At 45.8% G+C, this 15559-nt stretch overlaps 1 pseudogene; it reads left to right on the top strand.

The window, feature by feature from the left end:
* The first annotated feature begins 319 nt into the window (after positions 1-319).
* On the top strand, positions 320-14473 carry LOC136531194 (protein Rf1, mitochondrial-like; annotated as a pseudogene).
* Positions 14474-15559: the final 1086 nt, after the last annotated feature.

Below are 15559 nucleotides of genomic sequence, written 5' to 3'. Positions count from 1 at the left end.
TAGCCGCCCGCCTAGCGCCTGGCTGCGCCGCATTGTAGCGCTCGCCCGCCCTGCGCGACTGCTCATGCTGGCCTACCTACGCCGCGCCGCAATGCCCGCCCACCCGACCTACCACACTAGCCTACCCCTGGAACACTAGCGAGACCTATGACGCCTACCTACCCATCGATGAGACCTACTATCGTCTGAGTCGAGCGTACGATGTAATGACCCACTGCTTGTTATCGAGTGTGTAACACGCTGCTGGCGGCCTCTCACCGGAGTACGAGATCATGCAAGAAGCAAGCAAACCTGGGTGCCATATCCAATGCATGGGGCAATGTCGTCTCATGCCCGCATCTCCTCTGTCATCTTCACCACTGTCGCTTCCTCCTCGCCATCACCGCGTAGTCCCCACCTCGCCCTCACTGCCTCCACAACGCGCGTGAGGTCAAGGACGCTCCACCCGAACGAGGCACACCACCTGTTCGATGAATTGCTACGTTAAGCAACCCCCATCCCCAAGCGCGGGCTGAATGGGTTCCTCGCTGCACTCACATGTGCGCCTTCCTCCACCGCCTACAGAGATGGTCCTGCCCTTGTCGTCTCATTCTTCAACCGCACATCTTGTGTGATGGCCCACCGGTGTTGTCCCCCACATTCCACACCTATGGCATCCTCATGGACTCCTACACCTGTGCGCACCACCCGGAGCTAACACTGGCCTTCTTCGGCCAGGTCCTCAAGACAGGCTTTGAAGTTGATACCATCATGATCAGTAACCTTCTCAAGGGCCTTTGTGAAGCAAAGCGGACAAACGAGGCTCTGGACATCCTTCTCCATAGAATGCCTGACTTGGGCTATGAGCCTAGTGTTTTATCAAACTTCATACTTCTAAAGAGCCTCTGCAACTTCGAAAAGAGTGGCCAAGTAGATGAATTGCTATGGATGATGGCTGAAAGGAAAGCTGTCTGCTCGCCCAACGTGCTTGTGTATACTACGGTGATCGATGGCTTCTTTAAGGAGGGCAATGTTAATAAAGCATGCGATCTATTCAATGAAATGGTGCAGCGGGGCATTTCACCAGATTTAGTGACACATAACTCCATTGTTGATGCACTGTGTAAGGCAAGAGAAATGGACAAGGCAGAGGTTGTCCTTTGACAAATGGTCGATAAAGGTGTTCAGCCAAATAACAGGACATATAATAACTTGATCTATGGATATTCCTCTATGGGCTAGTGGGGGGAGGCGGTGAGGGTATTTAAAGAAATGATAAATCGGGGCATCTTACCAGATGTTGCTAATTGGAACTCGTTAATGGCTCCCTTTGCAAGCATGGAAAAATCAAGGATGCTAGAGATCTTTTTGAATCAATGGCAATGAAGGGCCTAAAACCGGATATTGTCTCCTACCTAAGTCTGCTTAACGAGTACGCTACTAAAGGATGCCTAGTTGATATGGCATATCTCTTCAATTTGATGCTTGGAGACTGTCACACCCAATTTTAAGGATAAAATTGAATGCACAAAACTCATGTGTGCCCAGGAATCAATCACACACACAAGCTGACAAATTACATATAGTATCATCACGGTGTCTCATACATCAGAGTTATAATAAAACTTAGTCTTATACATCACAGTGGAAAGATAAAAAGATAATAAACTCTCATGGGCTTCATCACAGGGAAGGTCAACTGGTTGACCACAAGCCTAATAATCCTCCGGGAAATCCTCATACCCGTTGTCATCTGTTACCCATCCAGGATTTTTATCCAAATAAAGAAAATAAACCAGTGTAAGTACATTCCATACTTAGCAAGCTAACATGGGGTTATGAAGCTCAAAAAGGATAGACTCTGGTTTACTGTAGTTAGCATTTTTAATAGGTCAAACTTTTATTCTCAAGTATTATCAAGTTTTGCTTAAGCTCCCATTTAATTCCCATAAGAACATATATCAGAGTCATGTGTACCATATATCATCATTAAACAACTTTATAAGATCATCATCAAGTATCTAGTTATTCTGTGAGTTTTTCGGGCCGCTCATAACCGTGAGCACGGCTGTTATAACAGTTTGTTACCCTCTGCAGAGGTGGTGCACATTCACCGCGAGTCGTGATCCCCATATGCCCGGATTAATTACTCCCATGTCACTACCAAGGTGAGCAGGCAGGGTACACTATGAAGCCATTTCATAGGTTTCCCTAACAAGTTAGGGCCGCTAGGTTTCCTTGGCAGGCAGATGTAGGAACCCCCCTTTCCTATGGCACATATCCATCGCGGCTATACTCATAGGAACAGAGGCAGCCCTATACCCAACGTGGCAAGCCCCATTTGCGCCAAAAAGGTAACCTCTAACTAGCTAGAAAAGATCCTATTACTGAGCTAAAGTCAGAGCCATATGACTCTCCCGGTTGCACTGTCAGTCCTAGCTTTTGCCGACAGATAAGTCCTTATGGAGGGCTGGGAGCAACATGAACAAAGGTCATTTGCACTTTCGCCCTATGGAACAGTTGTTATAAATCATGTTACTCACTTTGTTCCATAGTATCATTCATCACATGTATGTCAAGTTCAGTTAGAGCACTAGCAATCTACCCATATGCATTTAACCCATAGGAGACAAGGAACATGATAAACAATCACTAGGATGTCCTTACGGGTATCAAAATTAGACACATGCAAATGAGTAATTGATTAAAGTGAAATAGGACATCAAGGAAGGCCCATGTTATACTTGCCTTGGTTCACAAACTCGTGCTGGTCCTGCTGGTCGTCGAAGAGTTCTTGGTCTCCAACGTTTTCCTCACCGTCTGAACGCGACCAACACCGCAACATACAACATTCCAAAAGCATTCATGCAAAGCAAACATTCCTATCATTAGAACAGTACACCAACAGTATTGAAATCAAGATAAAATGTTTGTAAAACTAATCTACGTCTCGCTACGATCACGTCAACGCGAAGTTCACGAAAAACGGAGCTAAAATGCGAAAGTTATGATTTAAACGGGTTTTCCTATAGCCATATATTTAATTAAATCTAATCATGAAATTAAAAAGTTCTAAACTTGACTAACAGTAGCTCCAACATGTAGCTTATGAAATTACGAAGCTAACGCGATTTGAATGGATCAATTCGGAGCTAAAACGACAATTTTATAAGCGAAACAGTTCAAATGGCATTTCTGTAAATACTGAAAACGTATTTTTGACTTAAGCCGTGAAGTTTACGCTTTCCAATCGAGATTGCGCATTCGGGGAAATACGCCTTGGACTGCGGGTTCTATTTTCTAAAAACCGAGGGGCTCTTTAGCATAACTACCACGCGAAGGGGTAACTTCTAATCCTGGCCGTTGATCTCGCGATGGGCGGTTAGGATCGGCCTGGGGAGGGAAGGTCGGCCGGAACAGTATCACCGGCGACCAGGCGCCATGGCCGGTGGCGTGAAGGACTCGGTCGCACGCGGTTAAGGGCTAGGGTTCACCAAACAGACATCCGAGGGCACCAGTGAGCGCAGGGGAAGAAGGGGGGTCGCGGCCATGCCGTTTCGGCGGTTGGGAACGGCGGCTAGCGCGGTGGCCGCCATGGCCGGCGACCACGGCTTGCGGAGCTCACGGCCAGGGCTCGAGAAGCCAAGAAATGAGAAATAAGCTGCTCGGGGAGAGAGAGGGAAGAACGGCGAGGCTCACCATGGTGAAAATCGGAGCGGAGACGGCTCGGTGACGATGGTTCGCGCGGAGGTTCCGACCTCGACGATGGCGGATCTCGGTGACCACGGCTGCGGCGGTTGCGGCCTTCCTCGGTGCTTGGCAAGCGCGAAAACGAGAGCGGGGGGGCAGCCGGGTGCGCGCGGGGGGGTCTGGCTGCTATTTGAAGCGGCCGAGGCACCAGGGGGCGGTGCTCCCACGACGCCGTTCGTGGGCGGCGGTTGCGGCATCACGATTGACTGGCGCGGGGCGAGCGGGAGGTTGGGGGCGGCGCCGACAGGTGGGGCCAGGCGGTCAGCGGCTGGGCGCGGGCGCAGGCGCGCGGCAACGGTTGGCGCCCGAGTGGGCCGGCGGGGCTTGCTGGGCTGAGCGGCCGAGGCGCGCGGCTGGGCTGGCGCGGCTGCTGGGCTGCGGGGAAAAAGGGGAGAGGGGCCAACGGGCCGAATGCAAGGAAGGAGGGGGAGAAGAAAAAAGAATTCTTTTCCTTTTTCCAATGTTTTTCCTAATTTCATTTTCAATTAGATTTTGAATTCATTTGGAATTTGAATCAAAACCATTCATCACAAAAATAAATATGCAGCAGCATGTATGCATCAAAAGTTTCTAATCTTATAATTGATTTTAATTCCCCAAAAATTATTAATTTCCTATAATTGAACGCACACTTAAATACATAATTAAATCAAATTTACTTATTTTAAAAGAATGAAAAATTTTGGGTGTTACAATTCTACCCCCCTTAAGATGAATCTCGTCCTCGAGATTCGAGTGATTGCTTACTCAAATAGTTGGGGATAAGTCTTTCTCAGATCCTCTTCTCTTTCCCAAGTAGCTTCATCCTCTGTATACCGATTCCACTGCACCTTGCACATTTTTATGATTCGGCTTCTCGTAACTCTTTCAGCAGTTTCCAAGATCTTTATCGGATACTCTTCATAAGTAAGATCTTCGTTGACAGCAAGTTCTTCCAAAGGAATTTGTTCTTCTGGTACCCTCAAACACTTTTTCAATTGGGAAACATGGAACACGTCGTGCACACCGGACAAGCTCTCAGGCAGTTCCAACTGATAAGCTACTTCTCCACGTCTCTCTAGGATCTTAAAAGGTCCTATATATCTTGGTGCTAATTTTCCCTTCATATTGAATCTTCTCACACTTCTCATTGGTGACACTTTCAAGTACACATAATCACCAATCTCGAAGGTCAGCTCTCTTCTGCGGGTATCAGCGTAACTCTTCTGTCGGGACTGAGCTACTCTCAAATTGTCTCTAATCATTCTCACTTGTTCTTCCGTGTTTCTAAGGACATCGAGACCAAACACTTGAGTTTCTCCAGTCTGATTCCAGAACAAAGGCGTTCTACACTTACGTCCATACAACGCCTCGAAAGGTGCCATCTTGAGGCTCTTTTGATAACTGTTGTTGTATGAGAACTCTGCGTAAGGCAGACTCTTATCCCAACTATCACCATACTGAAGTGCACAGGCTCTCAACATATCTTCCAAAATCTAGTTGATCCTTTCAGTCTGTCCATCGGTTTGCGGGTGGTACGTAGAACTGAAATTCAACTTTGTCCCCAAGGATCTATGCACTTTATGCCAGAATTGCGATGTAAATTGGGTGCCTCTATCCGACACAATTTTCTTGGGAACACCATGTAAGCACACTATTCTTTCCATGTACAACTCTGCTAATCTTGCACCATTATAGGTAGTCTTGACTGGTAAAAAGTGAGCAACTTTGGTGAGTCGATCCACTATTACCCATATTGAATCATAACCTCTTTGAGTGCGGGGCAGTCCTACAATAAAATCCATACCAACTTCTTCCCATTTCCATTCAGGGATCTTCATTGGTTGTAGTAACCCTGCAGGTCTTTGATGCCCAGCTTTCACTCTTTGACAAGTGTCACACAAAGCCACATATTCTGCCACATCTCTCTTCAAACCATACCACCAATACTTCTCTTTGAGATCCAAGTACATCTTTGTACTTCCGGGATGTATAGAATAAGCAGACTCATGGGCCTCTTGCAGAATTGCATCACGGATAGCTTTAATTTCCGGTACACATATCCTTTTCCCGAACCAAAGAGTACCATTCTCATCCATTCTGAATCCAGGTGCCTTTCCAAGCACTACATTCTCTGCTATCTCCTTAAGTTTTTCATCTTTCAATTGTCCTTTGCGTATCTCCTGCTCCAATGTAGGCTCTATCACCAATTCCATTGCATTAGTGACTAGGCTCAAGTTGAGATACTCCATTTCAGCACACAACTCTACTGACATAGATGTTATCTGAATTCCATTGGCATAGCTCTTTCTGCTAAGTGCATCAGCTACGACGTTTGCCTTTCCCGGGTGATAATGCACTTCCAAATCATAGTCTTTGATCAATTCCAACCAATGACGTTGTCTTAGATTCAGATCTGATTGGGTAAAGATATACTTCAAACTCTTATGATCAGTATAGATATCACTCTTATGTCCAATCAGATAATGTCTCCAGATCTTTAAAGCATGAACCACAGCTGCCAATTCCAAGTCATGAGTAGGATAATTCAACTCATGCTTCCTTAGTTGTCTAGATGCATATGCAACCACTCTTCCTTCTTGCATAAGCACACATCCAAGACCCAAACGGGATGCATCACAATATATAGAGAAGTTCTTGCTTAAATCGGGCAAAATTAATACTGGAGCTGTAGTCAATCTCTTCTTTAACTCTTCAAAGTTTGCCTGGCATTTATCCGACCATACATACTTAGCATTCTTTTCCAATAGAGCTGTCATGGGCTTGGCTAGCTTGGAAAAGCCTTCAATGAACCTTCGGTAATAACCAGCTAATCCCAAAAAGCTATGAATCTCACTTACAGTAGTTGGTGGTTTCCAATTCAGTACATCTTGCACTTTGCCTGGATCCACTGCTATCCCACCATTGGAGACAACATGACCCAGAAAAGAGACTTCCTTTAACCAAAACTCACACTTGCTTCGCTTAGCGTACAACTTATGTTCTCTAAGATTTTGCAAGACCAACCTTATGTGTTCCGCATGTTCTTCTTCAGTCTTGGAGAATATTAGTATGTCATCTATGAATACTACCACAAATTTATCCAGAAATTCCATGAACACCTTATTCATCAGATACATGAAGTATGCAGGTGCATTGGTCAATCTAAAAGACATAACGGTGTACTCATATAATCCATACCGTGTAGTGAATGTTGTCTTGGGTATGTCCGAGTTCCGAATCTTAAGCTGATGATACCCAGATCGGAGATCAATCTTGGAGAACACATGTGCTCCTCTCAACTGTTCAAACAAATCATCAATCCTAGGCAAAGGGTATTTATTCTTGATGGTTACCTCATTAAGTGAGCGGTAATCCACACACATCCGTTGACTACCATCCTTCTTATCCACAAAGATCACAGGTGCCCCCCATGGGGAAGAACTGGGGCGTATGAAACCTTTTTCTTGCAACTCTTTTAGTTGTTTCTTAAGCTCTTCTAATTCATTAACTCCCATTCTATATGGACGTTTAGCTATTGGTGCAGTTCTAGGTAATAATTCAATAATGAATTCAATGTCTCGATCAGGTGGCATACCTGGCAAGTCATCGGGGAAGACATCCAGGAACTCCTCCACGACACGACCTTGTTCATTGACTTCACCATCTAGCTGGTTCACTGTGGCTGTAGGTTGAGCTTGCACTACCACTTCTACACAGATTCTATCCCCATTGAGTGATGTCACAACCACAGATTTCTCCTGACACTGAATCACTGCCCGGTGTTGTTTCATCCAATCCATACCCAGGATAAGATCAATTCCCGCTGTTCTCAACACAATAGGCTTCACCTTGAAGTCTACCCCCCTTAAGGAAATGCTAGTTGAGGGGCTCCAATAAGAAGCGGGCATACTACCTCCCGGGGAATTCACTAGTATGGGGGTTTTTCATGGCACACAAAGGTACGCTATGCATTCTAACAAAAGCTTGGGAGATAAAAGAATGCGAAGCACCAGAATCAAAAAGTACGGTAGCAGAAATAGAGTTGACGCTGAACGTACCCAACATGACATCAGGCATCTCCTGAGCTGCATCAGATGACACATAGTTCACCTTCGCTGTGAGAGGTGGTCGGGCGTTGAACTTCTGATTGTTGGTCTGGTTCTGAGGTGCTTGTTGGTTCTGCTTCTTAGGACACTGATGAGCATAGTGACCTACTTCTCCACATCGGTAACAGGCATTGGGATTGTTGGGTGCACCACTCTTCACAGGAGCATTGTTAGGCACTCCCTGGCGTGTTGTAGGATTGCTGGTCTGCTGCGGGGTACGCTGATTTCCAAACTGTTGCTGATACTGAGGGCGTTGCTGGAACTGGTTCCGCTGAGGATACTGACCATGGTTTCCCTGGTGAGTTGGTCCTTGATTCCTCTGCTAGAAACCTTGCTGGGGATAAGCACGTGGGCGAGTGTTGCTCCCAGAAGCTTGCCCTTGGAGCCTTCTCTTCTTAGCTTCCATCTCCTTGCGCTTATCATCAATCACGATTGCGCGATTCACCAAAGACTGGAAGTTAGGATAAGTATTAGACATCAGCTGGAGCTGTAGTCCATCATAGAGTCCCTTGAGGAAACGGCGTTGCTTATCCTTGTCATCCGCTACATCATTAGGAGCGTAGCGTGATAGTTGTGCGAACTTGTCCCGATACTCCGCCACAGTCATTGATCCTTGCTTGAGAGATCTGAATTCTTCCTGCTTCAGTTCCACTAGTCCATCAGGAATATGGTATGACCGGAAACTATCCTTGAATTCCTGCCAAGTGATAGCAGGAGCATTGTTGGGACGTCCAAACTGGAATGATTCCCACCAATCCTGAGCAGCTCCTTGGAGTTGCCCGGAAGCGTACAACACCTTCTCAAGGTCATTGCATTGTGCTATGTTCAGTTGTTTCTCCACAGCACGCAACCAATCATCTGCCTCCATAGGGTCTGAGGCATGTGTGAACACCGGTGGACGACCTTTCATAAACTCTCCACGCTTATCTCTAACCTGAACAGGCGGTGGCCCTCTTGCAGGTTCATTGTCCAAGCGCTGCATCATAGCTTGCAACAGTTGCGCTTGCATTCCCAATATCTGTTCCATGGTCACAGGTGGCGGTGGTGGATTTATAAGAGCATCACGCCCACGACCACGGCCTCTGCCTCTTCCTCCTCTTGCAGCCATCTATTTCCCAACAAATGCGCAAAATTTAGAGATTTTTCCCATTATAGAGAGCTTATAAAAGATAAGAAACAATGCTGAAAATTTTCTGGACAAGATTCAAATTCAGCAGTTCAGTAAAACTGTTATAACTCGAGTTTCGGAGATCCAACAGAGGTGCACCAAGATTCGTTAGAAAGCCTAGGACATCAGCTACAACTTTCATTTAGACCACTTTTACAGATTCGGACTCACACATAGTCAAAAGTAGAGCTAAACCGAAACTGTTCTGAGTTCCAGACAGCGCAGGAACATCGACTTGTGTCAGCTAGATCTCCCAAACCTGAACAGCTATTGACGTGATTCCAAAGACACTTGAAATATACAGAGGTCTAGTTATCTCCACAAAAATTTCAGAATTTTTATCATCCCAGATTTCGAGATAACAGATAAAGAACACAGGCTGCTCCAGAAATCAGCACAGCAGAGATAAGATAAAACGAAACATCTGCATTAAGATTTCATTCTAAATTTAAAGTTCCAATCTAAGGAAGTTGTGGACATGCCCACAAACTTCCAGCAATCAAGAAAAATACCAAATCAACCAAGTTCACAAATTAAACATCTAATCAACCAAGTTCACAAGACCAACAAGACTAAATAAGAACACGAACTAACGACGTGGTAATCTAGATCAAGGCACCTAACACCTATGGAGCGGTGTCAATCATGGTGAAGGACCGGCGCTTCTTCTTGTAGATGGAAGGCTGTCCAAGTTGTGCTCGAAGTTCATCCACTTGTTTCTGAAGACGTCTCTGCGCTCTCTGAGATGCACGCAGTTCTCCTTTGACTTCATCATCCACTCCCTGCATAGCGTGGACATGCTGCACCGTTGCCTCCAGAGTTGGGTCATTCTCTAGTGGAGCCAAAACCTGTCAAACACCCTCATGATCATTTCGAGGAAGGTACCTGAAGCGATCCTCCCTCATGGCCTCAAAGTGACGACCATGGTAGTGGATGTAGGCATTCTGTGCTGCATCCTCCATGCCATCCAAAGCATGGGCTCTCCTGGCAGGGGCACAGTGGACAGTTTCCACCTCATGTCCATTATTGATATCGTTCCAAGCAGTGACCACCAGCTCTACCTTCCAGAAGGTAGCCTCTAGTGGGTGCTGGTACTCGGCGCAGTGGTAGCTGATGGAGGCGTGCAAGTCGGGGAAGTAGTCGTCCAGCATGTGGGTGAGGAGAGTGTGGTAGTAGGCTGTCTCTGGAGCTGGCTTGAAGTAGTACTTGCACTTCCAGCCAATCTCCTCGTCCTCCACGGGAACAGCTGGGGAGGGTGCAGGTGTAGGGGAAGTAGCCATCGACTCCTCAGGTGTAGCTACAACAGGATAGACTGGCACGGCGACTGGTGTAGGAGCAGGTGTAGGCGTCGGTGTAGCCATCTCCTCGTCGTCGGAGATGATCACAATCTCCCTCTCCGCCGGTGGGGCACGTGGGGTGAACATGGCACGATAGCCGGCGGTACTGAGTCGAGCAGTCTTCGGATTATGAGACATCTATAGATTTAAAGTGAGATAGAATTAGAATCAACAATTTTAAATAATAGATTAAGGTATGAAAAGCATAAATGTTTTAATAAAATAACAAGAATAAGTCAGTAAGCAAGAAACCAGAGGAGCAAAGATGCTAAAACGACCACTTTCTAACTAGGCTTGCATCCTACAGTCAACACGGCTCTGATACCAATTTGTCACACCCAATTTTAAGGATAAAATTGAATGCACAAAACTCGTGTGTGCCCAGGAATCAATCACACACACAAGCTGACAAATTACATATAGTATCATCACGGTGTCTCATACATCAGAGTTATAATAAAACTTAGTCTTATACATCACAGCGGAAAGATAAAAAGATAATAAACTCTCGTGGGCTTCATCACAGGGAAGGTCAACTGGTTGACCACAAGCCTAATAATCCTCCGGGAAATCCTCATACCCGTTGTCATCTGTTACCCATCCGGAATTTTTATCCAAATAAAGAAAATAAACCAGTGTAAGTACATTCCGTACTTAGCAAGCTAACATGGGGTTATGAAGCTCAAAAAGGATAGACTCTGGTTTACTGCAGTTAGCATTTTTAATAGGTCAAACTTTTATTCTCAAGTATTATCAAGTTTTGCTTAAGCTCCCATTTAATTCCCATAAGAACATATATCAGAGTCATGTGTACCATATATCATCATTAAACAACTTTATAAGATCATCATCAAGTATCCAGTTATTATGTGAGTTTTCTGGGCCGCTCGTAACCGTGAGCACGGTTGTTATAACAGTTTGTTACCCTCTGCAGAGGTGATGCACATTCACCGCGAGTCGTGATCCCCATATGCCCGGGTTAATTACTCCCATGTCACTACCAAGGTGAGCGGGCAGGGTACACTATGAAGCCATTTCATAGGTTTCCCTAACAAGTTAGGGCCGCTAGGTTTCCTTGGCAGGCAGATGTAGGACCCCCCTTTCCTATGGCACATATCCATCGCGGCTATACTCATAGGAACAGAGGCAGCCCTATACCCAACGTGGCAAGCCCCATTTGCGCCAAAAAGGTAACCTCTAACTAGCTAGAAAAGATCCTATTACTGAGCTAAAGTCAGAGCCATATGACTCTCCCGGTTGCACTGTCAGTCCCAGCTTTTGCCGACAGATAAGTCCTTATGGAGGGCTGGGAGCAACATGAACAAAGGTCATTTGCACTTTCGCCCTATGGAACAGTTGTTATAAATCATGTTACTCACTTTGTTCCATAGTATCATTCATCACATGTATGTCAAGTTCAGTTAGAGCACTAGCAATCTACCCATATGCATTTAACCCATAGGAGACAAGGAACATGATAAACAATCACTAGGATGTCCTTACGGGTATCAAAATTAGACACATGCAAATGAGTAATTGATTAAAGTGAAATAGGACATCAAGGAAGGCCCATGTTATACTTGCCTTGGTTCACAAACTCGTGCTGGTCCTGCTGGTCGTCGAAGAGTTCTTGGTCTCCAACGTTTTCCTCACCGTCTGAACGCGACCAACACCGCAACATACAACATTCCAAAAGCATTCATGCAAAGCAAACATTCCTATCATTAGAACAGTACACCAACAGTATTGAAATCAAGATAAAATGTTTGTAAAACTAATCTACGTCTCGCTACGATCACGTCAACGCGAAGTTCACGAAAAACGGAGCTAAAATGCGAAAGTTATGATTTAAACGGGTTTTCCTATAGCCATATATTTAATTAAATCTAATCATGAAATTAAAAAGTTCTAAACTTGACTAACAGTAGCTCCAACATGTAGCTTATGAAATTACGAAGCTAACGTGATTTGAATGGATCAATTCGGAGCTAAAATGATAATTTTATAAGCGAAACAGTTCAAATGGCATTTCTGTAAATACTGAAAACGTATTTTTGACTTAAGCCGTGAAGTTTACGTTTTCCAATCGAGATTGCGCATTTGGGGAAATACGCCTTGGACTGCGGGTTCTATTTTCTGAAAACCGAGGGGCTCTTTAGCATAACTACCACGTGAAGGGGTAACTTCTAATCCTGGCCGTTGATCTCGCGATGGGCGGTTAGGATCGGCCTGGGGAGGGAAGGCCAGCCGGAACAGTATCACCAGCGACCAGGCGCCATGGCCGGCGGCGTGAAGGACTCGGTCGCGCGCGGTTAAGGGCTAGGGTTCACCAAACGGACATCCGAGGGCACCGGTGAGCGCGGGGGAAGAAGGGGGGTCGTGGCCATGCCGTTTCGGCGGTCGGGAACGGCGGCTAGCGCGGTGGCCGCCATGGCCGGTGACCACGGCTCGCGGAGCTCGCGGCCAGGGCTCGAGAAGCCAAGAAACGAGAAATAAGCTGCTCGGGGAGAGAGAGGGAAGAACGGCGAGGCTCACCGCGGTGAAAACCGGAGCGGAGACGGCTCGGTGACGGTGGTTCGCGCGGAGGTTCCGAGCTCGACGATGGCGGATCCCGGTGACCACGGCTGCGGCGGTTGCGGCCTTCCTCGGTGCTTGGCAAGCGCGAAAATGAGAGCGGGGGGGCAGCCGGGTGCGCGCGGGGGGGGGGGGTCTGGCTGCTATTTGAAGCGGCCGAGGCACCAAGGGGGGGCGCTCCCACGACGCCGTTCGTGGGCGGCGGTTGCGGCATCGCGATTGACTGGCGCGGGGCGAGCGGGAGGTTGGGGCGGCGCCGACAGGTGGGGCCAGGCGGTCAGCGGCTGGGCGCGGGCGTAGGCGCGCGGCAACGGTTGGCGCCCGAGTGGGCCGGCGGGGCTTGCTGGGCCGAGCGGCCGAGGCGCGCGGCTGGGCTGGCGCGGCTGCTGGGCTGCGGGGAAAAAGGGGAGAGGGGCCAGCGGGCCGAATGCAAGGAAGGAGGGGGAGAAGAAAAAAGAATTCTTTTCCTTTTTCCAACGATTTTCCAAATTTCATTTTCAATTAGATTTTGAATTCATTTGGAATTTGAATCAAAACCATTCATCACAAAAATAAATATGCAGCAGCATGTATGCATCAAAAGTTTCTAATCTTATAATTGATTTTAATTCCCCAAAAATTATTAATTTCCTATAATTGAACGCACACTTAAATACATAATTAAATCAAATTTACTTATTTTAAAAGAATGAAAAATTTTGGGTGTTACAGAGACAGTATTGCACCTGACATCCATATTTTCAGTGTGCTGATCAAGGCATATGCTAACTGTGGAATGCTAGATAGGGCTACAATTATCTTCAATGAAATGAGGGAGCAAGGAGTGAAACCTAATGTGGTAATCTATTCGACAGTGATTGATGCGCTTTGCAGATGTAATAAAATTTTATAAGATGATTGATCAAGGAGTAGCACCCAATATAGTTACTTACCATTGACTTATTCAAGGTTTTTGTACTCATGGTGGTTTACTAAAAGCCAAGGAATTAGTTTTGACAATGATGAATAAAGGTATGCATCCTGACATTGTTTTCTTCAGTTCAATAATAAACAACCTTTGCAAAGTGGGAAGGGTATTGGACGCACAAAATATATTTGACTTAACTGTAAGTATTGGTTTGCATCCTACTGTTATGGTGTATAGTATGCCGATGGATGGGTACTGTCTAGTTGGCAAGATGGAGAAAGCATTTGATCCTATGGTCTCAGCTGGCATTGAACCAAATGATGTAGTGTATGGGACACTTGTTAATGGCTATTGTAAAGTTGGAAGGATCGATGATGGGTTGAGTATTGTCAGAGAAATTTTGCATAAGGGTATAAAGCCTTCAACTAGTTTATACAACATCATACTTCATAGGTTATTTTAGGCTGAGAGAATAGTTCCTGCAAAGGTGACATTCCATGAAATGATTGAAAATGGAATCACAATGGACACATATACTTGCAGCATAGTTCTTGGTGGACTTTTTAAAAATAGCAGCTCTGATGAAGCAATCTTGCTTTTTCAAGAATTACATGCAATGAATGTAAAGATTGACATCACAACTCTCAATACCATGATAGTGTTGGGATAACCACACTAACACACTTGCTAGTGACAGCGGAAGCGCTTAATTTCACCACAGTGCGAAATCAGGCTAGGGTCGTCACCTATTCACAGAAGGAAACATATGTATCACACATATAATTGGAGAAAATAGCAGCAGTCACAACTAGTTCCAACAAGTTGTAATCACATCAACCCAGTTGCAGCTGATTGCAACTAATCGCAACAGCACAAACAACAGTCATAACTAGTTGCAACCAGAATTACAGAAACAATAGGACACTAGATTTAACATGGAAACCCCCCAAATCAGGGTAAAAACCATGGGACCAAGCCAGCCAAATCTTATTCCACTATATGCTTGTGGAAAGTTCATCTCTAGATAGCACTAGAGGTAACCATACATCAAGACACAACAGATCTTGGATAGCAATAATAAGATTTGGGGCTGCTACTTAGGGAGTGGAAAGACATCACCGAATGATGGTGGAACTTAGATTAGAGGCACCAAGTATGTGGATCTGAAGCTTCACAACCTAGGGAACAAATCCTTCTTGATCTATTGCAAGATCTCCTCTCTAATCTCACTCTTCTCCCTCTCTTTTTCTTTCTCTAGTTTTCTTCCCTCTCTCACGCGCAAGGAGCAAAGGGGCTAAACTGAAGTTGCTGCTCTCTCACTCACACACCAGGAGTGGCAAAACATGATGTCCAGAGACTTCTCCCGTCCTTCTCTTGTAAGGCAATTGGGAAAACACTAGGTGCACACAAGTTTGGTCCACTTTCTTGTGCTACACCTATGACATGTGGGTCTACTCACTAGGAGCAATTTTTATCCTCAATGCCCACTCATGAGGAGGATTTCCCAACATATCTCCCCCTCCATCTCATGAGGGGCACCATCATACCCGCTACCTCATTGCACACTTGTAGCTTCTCCTTCGGTATCACTTTGGTTATCATATCCGCACCATTCTGGTCGGTATAGATTTTCTCAAGTTCCAACAACTTTGAACTCACCACTTCTCGAATCCAATGGTACCACACCTCAATGTGCTTGGTTTGAGAAAGAAAGCTTGAATTCTTGGCAAGATGAATGGCACTTTGGTTGTCACAA

The sequence above is a fragment of the Miscanthus floridulus genome, unplaced genomic scaffold (assembly GCF_019320115.1).
Source record: "Miscanthus floridulus cultivar M001 unplaced genomic scaffold, ASM1932011v1 fs_301_2_3, whole genome shotgun sequence".
In the NCBI taxonomy this organism is placed as follows: Eukaryota; Viridiplantae; Streptophyta; class Magnoliopsida; order Poales; family Poaceae; genus Miscanthus; species Miscanthus floridulus.
The sequence above is the reverse complement of the archived record's forward strand: the minus strand, read 5'-3'. Positions and strand labels throughout refer to the sequence as shown.